Source organism: Dendrobates tinctorius, unplaced genomic scaffold (assembly GCF_039654945.1).
Source record: "Dendrobates tinctorius isolate UK_male_01 unplaced genomic scaffold, ASM3965494v1 ptg000366l, whole genome shotgun sequence".
NCBI lineage: Eukaryota > Metazoa > Chordata > Amphibia > Anura > Dendrobatidae > Dendrobates > Dendrobates tinctorius.
Window position 1 is genome coordinate 1,035,198 of NW_027362032.1, and position 12,367 is coordinate 1,047,564.

Below are 12,367 nucleotides of genomic sequence, written 5' to 3' on the forward strand. Positions count from 1 at the left end.
CCATCCTCAGTCTCTCCTCACTGACTGTCCTTCTCCCGCCTGACCTCCCGTCAGACTGACCTGTCATTCTAAACCTTCCCAACCTTTTATGTATCTCAACTCCACCCACCTCCCAGCACATCTCGTGTTACAAAGCAAGGACCCACGAAAGGTGCTCTGCTATCCTCTAAGCATGGAGCCGCAATCTGGTCCATTGCTGAACTATCCTGTGTGTGGGTGCAGGTTTTGGAGCGTGGAAAGGAGTTCCCAACTTACCTAGGTGGTGGGGCACTACACCTTAGGAGAAGATGCAGTACCTCTGTGGCAACTGAGCCCCAGCGTTATGGAAGATAAGTCTATGAGGAACGTGTTCAGCTGCCGACTCCGAGGAGGAAACTGCTTGTTGTCTGTGGCCTAAATATATAGGTTTTATTAGTAGATGTCAGGGAAGAAAACTAAACCCTGTAAGATAATAAATCTCCTCATATGTTTCCCTTATTATCTCCAGTAATTGTATTATTACACAGGATTCTTATGATGTTACATCGGATCATCTTCTTCTCATTCAGGTCTCTACAATATCGGATCCTCTCAGTGAAGATCTTCTACAGAAGAGAATTTTCCTGATTTACCCATCAAGGATGGATATGGACAGAGACAAGATGGCGGAGAGGATGTTACACCTCACCCTAGAGATCCTCTTCCGTCTCACTGGAGAGGTGAGAGATTCTGATGACATCACATTACATCATTCTTATCTATGGGAATAACAGACGGACAGAACTGGAGAGGTGAGGACTCTGGAAATGTCTGTAGTGAGATTTATTAATGTGTCTCTCCATTACCAGGATTACACAGTGGTGAAGAAGACCTCTAGTGATCACTGTCAGGACCCTGTGTCTGAGGGATGGGGAAGACCCCTGAGCCCAATCACGGGGCCTCCACCTCACCCCCTGATCCATGAGGACATCAATGACCAGAAGATCTTAGGCCTCATCTACAAGATGATTGAGCTGCTGACTGGAGAGGTGACACTGCTGGGAATGCTGGGACATTATACAGTAACACTATGAAGGGATCGGGGGATGACGGTATCATTGGGGGACAATACAAAGACCTTTCTAATGATCTTTTTACTCTTAGACCTGTGACGGGGACAAGGGGGCATCCTCTACGTCTGGAGGAAAGAAGGTTTAAGCATACTCACAGACGCGGATTCTTTACTATAAGAGCAGTGAGACTATGGAACTCTCTGCCATATGATGTTGTAATGAGTGATTCACTACTAAAATTTAAGAAGGGACTGGATGCCTTTCTTGAAAAGTATAATATTACAGGGTATATACACTAGTCTCCTTAATATTGCGTTGATCCAGGGAGCTAGTCTGATTGCCGTATGTGGAGTCGGGAAGGAATTTTTTTTCCCCAATGTGAAGCTTACTGTTGCCACATGGGGTTTTTTTGCCTTCCTCTGGATCAACATGTTAGGGCAAGTTAGGATAGGATATGGGTTGAACTAGATGGACTTAAAGTCTCCCTTCAACCTTAATTACTATGTTACTATGTTACTATGTATTGTATGTGTCAGGTTCCTATAAGGTGTCAGGATGTCGATGTCTATTTCTCCATGGAGGAGTGGGAATATTTAGAAGGACACAGTGATCTGTACAAGAACGTCATAATGGAGGTTCTCCAGCCCCTCACATCTCCAGGTAATAGACAGGACTAAATACATACGGCCTCTAATTATCTGTATGTAAGGAAGCAATTCAGTCCCTGTATGTGTTTCCTCCAGATCTATCCAGTAAGAGGACAACACCAGAGAGATGTCCCCGTCCTCTTCTTCCACAGGACTGTAACCAAGAAGATCCCAATGTTTCTCAGGATCATCAGGTAGATGGAGAGAAGGTGTCAGGAGATCTCCCCTATGATGTGTATACGGCTGTGAAGGTCTTGTGCTCAGTCTTGTTTTATCCACCAGTATTACATGTTTTATACTTGTGTAATGAGAACGGTGGAGATGGCAGGATTACAGCTGATCATAGATGGGACTTCTCCATCTGTCTGTGACTTTTACAATATTTGTTTCAGGGTGAAGATCTGACCCATATTAATACTACAGAGACATATGTAAGGGGTGATGAGCGGTGTAAAGAGGAGATTCCCACATATGACTACCCAGGTGAGTAGTAACCACTGAATGCAGAGAAGTCACAGATTCCTCTCAGTCACCGGCTGTGGCTGCTTTATCGGTGGTGTAGTCCGGCCGTATTACCATGATCACCATTTTGCCTCTAGACCACAACATTCTCCTCCACCCAAAACTGTTCAAAAGACTTTGGGCATTGAAAGCCCTTTTCTATAGAACTTGTCACCTAGAAGATCCACCTACCTTCTGGGTTTAGGAGACGCTGACCGTTACCTGCCCAGATCTGTAACTATAAAGCCAAATGACAGCGTACGTAGAATGTGCTGACAAGTTAGAAAATCACTTGAAGAAAAGTATTATGATGGGCCAGTAAGAGAAAGCGGAGGGTAATGATGCTGTTGGCTTCCTAGATCCCTGAGATCTTATCGGATGAATCTTCTCTCCCTTCTGTGCTGCTGAATATCTCATGGTCCTGTAGTAATGGCCCGGATTGGGGGGTGGTCCACTGCTTTCCGCGACCAGACGACACAGACACCAGACGGAGGCAGATTTTGGTTGCAACAGGTCCGAGTTTATTGGCCATCCTCCTGACGACTGTAGCCATACACCGCAGCTCCTTTACAGCTCTCCGTATTCAGGCCCAGGTACCTTCACCTTCCTTCTGTTGTAGTGACGTTCCTTGCGGATCTTTTGCTGGGGCTGCCCTAGGCCTATCTACCGCCAGCGCTTCACCAGTCCAAGGTCGTCGTCTGTCCTGCGGTTCTTTGTGTCAGGTCCACCCCCTGACTGTCTCTTCCTGTCAGTCCCCTGGTCGAGCTCTCCACAGTCGTCAGTCTTCCGTACTGAGTCTTCTCCTCCTGAGCTCCTCCCGGGACTAGCCTAGCCTGGAACCCTGTCCTGTCCTATTTATCCCCTTCCTCGGGAATTTCCCTCCTGGGTTTCTATCTCCCCGCCCCCATGACTAAGTATTTTCTAAAGCCCTAAGCTGCTGTCAAGTCCTGAACTACGCTCCCCCTGCCATCTTGTGGTCAAATCTAGGTATTGCACTCCTTTTCTATCTTCCCCAGCTGTTTCCCTTCTGTCATTGCCAATATCCATCTATAGTGCACAAACCGTCCCTTCTTCCTTCAGTCAAGTCTATCCTTCAAGTCACCTTCCCACACTCCCCCTTCCTTTGTGTATTGTCATCCCCGACAATCGTACTCCTTACCTACGTTGTCCTGAAGCTTGTCCACCGTCTGTTGTCGGACCTCTCGTCGGGCCAAACCCGCCACACGCGGGGGGGGCGCCGAACCAAACCGGGAGCACCATGCTCCGAGCAGCCTACTGCTACCCGCCGGCGCGCACGGCACGTGACAGCTTCTTTCAGGTTGGCGAGGTCCACCCGGACTACTCTACGTCATGTACCTCCCACTGCTCTCCGTTTCTGTTACCCTCTACTGTCCGGAACACCATGACCGAGGCCTTTCCCCTACCAGGCCATCGCTAGCGCCCGCCCATCCTTTTAGGGTGTCTGTGGTGTCGGGGGCCCACTGACGGACCACTGTCTGGCTCAATATCTTCCGTCTCTTTGTCCATCAAATTAAAAAGAGTCATGGTCGGCGTTTTTATCCTACCCTGTACCCGGGACCTGTTACACTTTTTTATACATACTACACATTAAATCAACTTGTTAGCATACCGTTACCTCTACTTTAATAACAGTATGAGTAACCCCTTTTCTTTTTTTCCTGTTTTTCCTTTTTTTCTTTCAACACATTTTAAAACAGAACAGGAATACTCCCCCTTCCTTTAACATTAGCACTTTCTCCCTGCATCCCCGCTTGGTCAGGAGAAAACAATAAACAGCAAAACATAAAAACATTTTCCTTCTCTGGAACACGAAACTGTCCTCTAGGCCTGCACAACGGTGCATCGAAATCCCGGTAGTCCGGGCCATCTCCTGATAGCCGGTGTTATGCCGATAGTAGGGGGCTTCACAGCCGTGGAGCTCCCGGGATGCTGGGAGTGTCTTTGGGGGTCCCTTTTTTTACGGGGGCGCGTGGCCTTCAGGTTCGACGATCACGGCTACCGCATAATAGCCGCGGGGACAGTATTCTTTATAGTATGACACAAGTCCCCCTCCCGCAAAGCCCGGCCGTGACGGATGGAAGTCACATTAAGATATACCTTTTGGCCGGTTGCGAGGTCTCGAATGAACCCGTATCCCTTCTCCAGGTTGGTATACACGAGCCACTGGTGGATCGGAAAGCCACCATGCCTGCCTCTCCTTTTTTGTGGAGCAGGCTCCAGATCTCCCACTCTCGGGCCTTCTTCTCTATGACTTCTGCTACCCATACGGAGGGTCCGTAGTAGGCCACGTAGTTCGGTGGGAGGGACGCAGCCTGGGTCGAGAGCGGGGGAAGAGGCGGCCACAGATTCCGGCGGCCCAGCAGCTGCTGGGGCCGGACGGCGGGCAGGGGCAGCCGTGGGTCCCGGTGGATAGGCTACAGAGCCCAACAAGTGGGCCGCAGCCAGCTTCGGGAGTGAAGTGGACGCGGCCGCGGGGCAGGCCGCAACTGGAGTCGCAGACGGAGCCGGAGTGGTGGCAGGCTTCGGTGGATAGGCCGCCGACTCTCGGTGGAACGTGGCAGGGACGGCCACAGGTGGGTTCCGCACTGGCGACACAAGACATGGCGCCGCCGGGCAGGGTGGCTCGGGGACATGGGCAGAGGCGTCACTCAGCCCAGCAGAGGCCGCAAAGCTCTCTCTCACCCCATTGCCACAGCCTCCGGCAGGCCACCCCGCAGCTCCTCCCGCAGCCTCCGATCTTCACCCCGCCATCCGGCAGGGTTAGCCTCCAGGCTTGTCGGTCCCACGGGGAGGCTCCCAGGCGATGTCTTCGGCGGCTGCTCCAGCAGGGCCCACAGTCGCTCCTCTTCTCCAACCGAAGTCTGGGGTGCTGTCAGTGGCTCCCAGGGGCAGGTCTCCCGATGAGATTTGACCTCTTGACGCCACTGCCACTCCAGGCGTCCAAGACCGCGGCAGCTGCAATAGGTCTGAGTTTATTGGCCGTGCTCCTGACGAATGTAGCCATACACCGCAGCTCCTTTACAGCTCTCTGTATTCAGACCTGGGTACCTTCACCTTCCTTCTGTCGTAGTGATGTTCCTCGCGGATCTTTCGCTGGGGCTGCCCTAGGCCTATGCACCGCCACCGCTTCACCAGTCCAAAGTTGTCGTCCAATCTGTACCCCTGGGGCCTCGTCTGTCCTGCAGTTCTTTGTGTTAGGGCCACCCTCCTGACTGTCTCTTCCTTTCAGTCCCCTGGTCGAGCTCTACACCATCGTCAGTCCTCTGTACTGAGTCTTCTCCTCCTGAGCTCCTCCCGGGACTAGCCTAGCCTAGAACCCTGTCCTGTCTTATTTATCCCCTTCCTCGGGAATTTCCCTCCTGGGTTCCTATCTCCCCACCCCATGACTAAGTATTTTTTAAAGCCCTAAGCTGCTGTCAAGTCCTGAACTACGCTCCCCCTGCCATCTTGTGGTCAAATCTAGGTATTGCGCTCCTTTTCTATCTTCCTCAGCTGTTTCCCTTCTGTCATTACCAATATCCGTCTAGAGTGCACAAACCGTCCCTTCTTCCTTCAGTCAAGTCTGTCCGTCAACTCACCTTCCCCACACTCCCTACAAGACCAGGTCCAGTCTTTCTGGCCAAACTTCCCTTTTATGAGCGACAACAGTAAATGTGCCGTGAGGCCAAGTGTGAATTTCTGTCCAATAACAGCAGAGTTTCCCTTTATCCTGACTTTTACATTTGTATTAAAACCAACTAACTTCCAGGAGGATTGTGATAATCTCCAGGACAAACATTCCACCTGTGCCCTGATAGATCTCTAAGCTGTGCGTGGCTGATGGCTGGAATATACATTTATTCCCGCCTGCAGGAGATGTGTTGGCTCCAGCCCTGGTGTCATGGATTCTCTCCACGTCATAAATTCCATTATGTTTTCCATCCTAAAGAATTCAAATTACTGCACAATCTTTCCTCAAATGAGGAGAACTAATAGTTTCTCTACTCTTTTGGTCAGGACTCACAGTAGCTCAAATAGTTCACCAGAAATGAATGCAACTCTGGTTTAGTGTTCTCCCCTCATATTTACTGTACATTGTTGTTGGGGATGTAAAATAAGTTTTAACTCTGTCTTTTTCTACATCTTCATTCTGTATGATAGTTTGTGGTGGCATCGGCTTGTCTCACTTATGTAAGTCTGTAACTCCCTGATAGTCTTAACAAAAATCTCTCCATCGCCTCTTCCAAATGCCAAAGGGCTAAATTTAAAGGGAACCTGTCAGCAGGATTGTGCTCAGTAACCTACAGACACTGTCAGGTCAGCGCCGTTATACTAATTACAATGATACCTGGTGATGAAATCCGTCTTGTGGTTGTTGTTTAATCTGTATTTGTAGTTTTCAGTTAATAAGATTCTCGTGCTCTGGGGCGGGGCTGTGGGTGGGGCTTTATGTGGTGCTCTGATTATATATTCATTTGTATTGGCTAATGACAGGTCGCTGACCCCTCACTGACCTGCCCCCCATTATTACATAATGCATATAATAGCATTGATATTATTGTTGATAATGCCTATAATATTGTGGCTATTGTGAGGCTTAGAAAAAAATTACATCCAGCAAAATGTCACCGGCGATGGCGGCGCCTGCGCAGTAGCATCTATCTCTTATCAGGTGCTTCTGTGGTGCTTCTGTGGTGTCAGATGGCAAGAAGAATAGTCAGGTAGCCGGGTCAGAACCAGAAGGACAGAATACAGAATCAGAAGACACAAGAGTAGTCAGTAAATGGGCCACAGTCACAACAGAAAATAAATAGACAAGCCGCAAGCTGAGCACAGAGGACTGAACCAGAGGAGAACAACGCTGTATCTGGCAGATTCCGGCCATGTACTTTGCGCTTTAGTAGGGTGTGGTACTTTCCAATTGGCTGAAGTAGGGAGCAGATTACTCCAGCTGGACAGCAGGAACAGATCCCAGAAGAGATTGGACACACCATATGCAGAATCCCTAATATAACTAAATGACAGAAAACCAGAATAGTAAAAATCCCCATAAAGTGATTCCATTTTACAAATTAATTCACTGAGGGTTATAATCCTTAGGAGGACTGAATATTGTGACTCCACAGCCACTTTCCAGAAATTAACACACAGTGGATGTTGGAGAGTGAAAATTACACATTTGCCATTTTCTTACCCAGCACATAGTGCCCAGATTGTGCTCCAGGAGACACACACCAAAAATTAAGTGGATTCTTCTCACTATAATATTGCTAAATACAGGATCCTAAATGTTGTTTGCGCACACTGCAAGACTCCGAAGTGAGAGCGGATTTTGCTGGATTGGTTTATGGAAACCTTGTTGCTTTTCAACAGCCTTTGAGCCACTAATAGTGTGGGAACCTCTGTTTTTCCATTGACAGATGATGGACCTGAGTGGGGACTTGTTTTTTGTGAGATGAGAAATGGTATTATTTTCGCCTACATAACATTGATTGGTTTCTTTTTATTGGATATTTGGGAGGCAGAATGAACAAACAGTTGAACACCACACACTACTGGCTCATCCAACAAGGTTTTCTATTAGACTGTGAACTGTCATTGTCTTGGTAAACAAGTAAAGTTTTTTTTACATAGCTTGCCATTTTTATGGACAGTTTAAATAGAAATGTTCAAAAATATAAAACTCAAGGATATTTTATTAAAAAATAATAATTATTTTGTATCTTAGCAGATGACTGTACCAGGAGATCAGAGGGACAGCTGACATCTTCAAATTTTAAATCTGATGATCTTGAGATCCTACAAGATACAACTGAAGTGATTGCTATTACTCCAGATATATCATCATCCATTCACAGCAAAGATCTGTCATCTGATCCTATGAAACAGGTCCCATCTTCTGATTCTTCTGATTCATTACCGACTACTAAGGAAAATCAAAGTCACAAAAGAGGCATTAAAAAACAAACTGCTCCTAAAGGAAAGAAGTCATTTTCATGTTCAGAATGCGGGAAATATTTTATCCAGAAATGTAATCTTGTTATACACCAAAGAACTCACACGGGGGAGAAGCCTTTTTCCTGTTCAGAATGTGGGAAATGTTTTAAATGGAAATCGTTTCTTGTTAGGCACCAGAGAACTCACACAGGGGAAAAGCCTTTTTCCTGTTCAGAATGTGGGAAATGTTTTAACCGGAAATCAGTTCTTGATAGCCACCAGAGAACTCACACAGAGGAGAAATCTTTTTCATGTCCAGAATGTGAGAAATGTTTTGCACAAAAATCACATTTTGTTAACCACCAGAGAACTCACACAGGGGAGAAGCCTTTTTCGTGTTCAGAATGCGGGAAAGGTTTTATCCAGAAAGGAAATCTTGCTAAACACCAAAGAACTCACACAGGTGAAATCTAGAAGCCTTTTTCATGTTTAAAATGTGGGAAATGTTTTAAACAGAAATCAGACCTTGTTATTCACCAGAGAATTCACACAGGAACAAAACCTTTTTCATGTTCAGAATGTGATTAATGTTTTGTACAGAAATCAAATTTTGTTACCCACCAGAGAACTCACACAGGGGAGAAGCCTTTTTCCTGTTCAGAATGTGGGAAATGTTTCAAATGGAAATCGTTTCTTGTTAAGCACCAGAGAACTCACACAGGGGAGAAGCCTTTTTCCTGTTCAGAATGTGGGAAATGTTTTAACCGGAAATCGGTTCTTGATAGCCACCAGAGAACTCACACAGAGAAATCTTTTTCATGTCCAGAATGTCGGAAATGTTTTGCACATAAATCACATTTTGTTAACCATCAGAGAGTTCACACAGGGGAGAAGCCTTTTTCCTGTTCAGAATGTGGGAAATGTTTTACCCGGAAATCAGTTCGCGATAGACACCAGAGAACCCACACTGGGGAGAAACCTTTTTCCTGTTCAGAATGTGGGAAATGTTTTAACCGGAAATCAGTTCTTGATAGCCACCAAAGAACCCACACAAGGGAGAAGCCTTTTTCATGTTCAAAATGTGGGAAATGTTTTAAATGGAAAAAAAATCTTGATAGGCACCAGAGATCCCACACAGGGGAGAAGCTTTTTTCTTGTTCAAAATGTGGGAAATATTTTAACCGGAAAGCGCTTCTTGATCACCATCAGAGCAGTCACACAGAGGAGAAGCCTTTTTCATTTTTTTAATGTGGGAAATTTTTTACCTTGAAATCAACTGTTAATAAACATCAGAGTCATCACATAGGGGAGAAGTCTTTTTTATGTTCATAATGTTGGAGTAGTTTTAACCAAAATTGGATTTTCTTAAAAGGGTTGTCTCTTGTCATTCCTCATGTTTGCTAACAAAAGGATAAAACTAAACTTTATTAACTCAAAATATAAAACTATACTCATTATTCACCCCCTGAAGGTCAGTCAGAAGATGACTAATAGAAAAAACATATACCCCACATGTCAGTATATAGGGTGATTAAATAGCAATTTGTATAGCAATTTGGTTATGGACATTCTTAATGATGTTGATACTTATAGGAAAGTAACAAGTTACCCTACTAGTGTTTGTAAAAATGAATTGGAATCTTTTGCAATGGAGGGAGAAAATTTAGGGGTAATTAATAAAAAAAAATAAAACTTTTTTGAATAAAGATTTTCCTGTCACCTTGTTGTTTTACGGTCTCCCGAAAATACACAAACAAATTTTTCCCCCTCCATTTCATCCAATTATATCGAGTATAGGATCACTTAACGAAAGTTTAAGTGTTTGGATTGACAGACATCTACAAACCCTAGTTTCCTAGGGGAGGGAGGTGCCGGACAACGGCCGTTTCGCGATTACTCGCTTCTACGGGTCCAGGTGAGGGGATTAGCTAAAGGTCATTCCCTATATAGGATCACAGACCTTACTAATTAACATACATAGCAAGTTGTGAAACAAACATTTACAAAAAAATATATTGCTATACAATATACAGAGTGCAAGATACTAGTAAGGAATAAATCTTTCCATATCGATTTACAAGATAATCTATATTTTTACAATATCATAGGAAGATTATAATCTAAATAACTTTACATACAATTTTTTATATAACATTTTTTATAAAAATACTGATAGTCCCAAAGGACTAAACGACCGGATCGATCTATCGGTATTTTTATAAAAAATGTTATATAAAAAATTGTATGTAAAGTTATTTAGATTATAATCTTCCTATGATATTGTAAAAATATAGATTATCTTGTAAATCGATATGGAAAGATCTATTCCTTACTAGTATCTTGCACTCTGTATATTGTATAACTATATATTTTTCTGTAAATGTTTGTTTCACAACTTGTTTTGTATGTTAATTAGTAAGGTCTGTGATCCTATAAAGGGAATGACCTTTAGCTAATCCCCTCACCTGGACCCGTAGAAGCGAGTAATCGCGAAACGGCCGTTGTCCGGCACCTCCCTCCCCTAGCATTCCTCCACGTCCTGCATGTCCACACATTTGATGGAAATTATATGAAATAAAGACTCACAGTTTTTCAGCTACATTGGTGAGTGCTGCATATTTCTCCTTTTTTCGCTTCACATTGAAATATTCATGTTTTTTCATGCAAGCACCTCCATTTTTTGACTGAACCATATGCCGCAATACTTCAGATAAATAGCTCCATCTGGTAATGTGGTGATTTGTGTGCCCTAGTATGCCGTTCATCTGTTTGCTCTTTGCTGGGATCATTCAACTTGTGTAATTGAACTGAGCACAGGGTTTATTTCACTCACTTTTTATCCATACAATGGACACAGACGTAAATATGGAGCTTTCTGATATGAGTGCGGTTGAACAGGGACTTTTAGCAGGAGGAGAGGATGCAATCGTAAGGAAGAGCTGCATATTATCAGCACAAGATCACTTGAATTTAAAATACAATCATTAGCTGAGAAATCCGATCATTCTGGACTGTAAAATCATTGAAATCATACACTGAATGCAAGAGAGTCCCGAGAGGTTTACGTATCTTCAAGGAAATTTCACAATTTCAAGATGATCCTATTCTCCAAAAGAAATGGACTGATCTCCTTCACCAATGTTCTCTCAATTTATTACAATTGGTAGCAGAGAAAAATGAGCAGGAGTATGATCATCTGACTGAACAGTTGGAGAAAGCGAAATCAGAATTAAAGTCACGCTACACAGAAAACCAAAATACAAATTTTTACAAAAAATTGGATAAAAAACTCGTATTACAACAAATTGATATTAAACAGAAGAAAAAAGGAAAATTTTTGAGAGATAAAAATGACTATGAAAATAACATGATTTTTTCCTGGAATAAAAATCGTTCCTCTTTTTCTAAAAAGCGGAGATACAACATGGCTCATAAAAAGAAAAATAACTATGAAGGATGGACCACGGATTCGGACTCAAGTGTTGCAGACGATCGAGAGGACTCAAGCATGCTTACTTTTCCTTCTACCTCTAATAATACGCCCGCTTTAGGAAAAAACAAGATGAGGCCGGAAAATTACAAAATCAAGAAACGCAAGCAAGTATGGAGGAAATAACACCTCCAAGGACAATCTAAGTATAATAAACCTTTCAAAGCACCAATTATCCAGTGAACATACTGAAGTTCTATCTAAAGGCTTAAATTTGTTGTATTCCAGAAAAATTTGATTATGTCGATTTTAGGATTGAATTGTTTAAAAGTATAAGAAAGCTACATCTTAAAAAATTTTTTTCCAGTGTTTCAGCTGCAGTTTCTGTTCCTATACATGAAGGTGAGAAACCTCCAACTATTGGTCCTTTAGGCTTTATGCTAAATTCAGATATCTGTCCCAGACAATTTTTAAGTGATGTTGAAATGTTAATGAGTATAACTGAACCAGATTTCTCCCTGGAATCAGTTAATTCCAATGAAGAAATACCAATACCTTTTAAAGGAGGAATAAAATCAAATTTCATGCCTCCTATATCTCCTGGGAACAGTATCGATCTTTTCCATGATATGGTCATCAAGGATGTAGAAGCTTTACTCTATCCCATGTCAGAAAAAAATTTGAGAGCATCTGAGATGAAAGCTTTGCAAGAAATGAAGGGATGGAGTGATACTGTGTTCAGGAGATCTGATAAAGGAGGGAATTTGGGTCTTTTGGATAAGACATACTATATACAAGATGCCCTAAATCACTTGAATGAT

The 12,367-nt window shown here is 43.8% G+C and overlaps 1 pseudogene; it reads left to right on the forward strand.

Annotated features, from left to right (window-relative positions):
* Nucleotides 1-5,100: 5,100 nt before the first annotated feature.
* LOC141075619 (uncharacterized) lies at nt 5,101-9,486 on the forward strand (annotated as a pseudogene).
* The last annotated feature ends 2,881 nt before the right edge of the window (nt 9,487-12,367 follow it).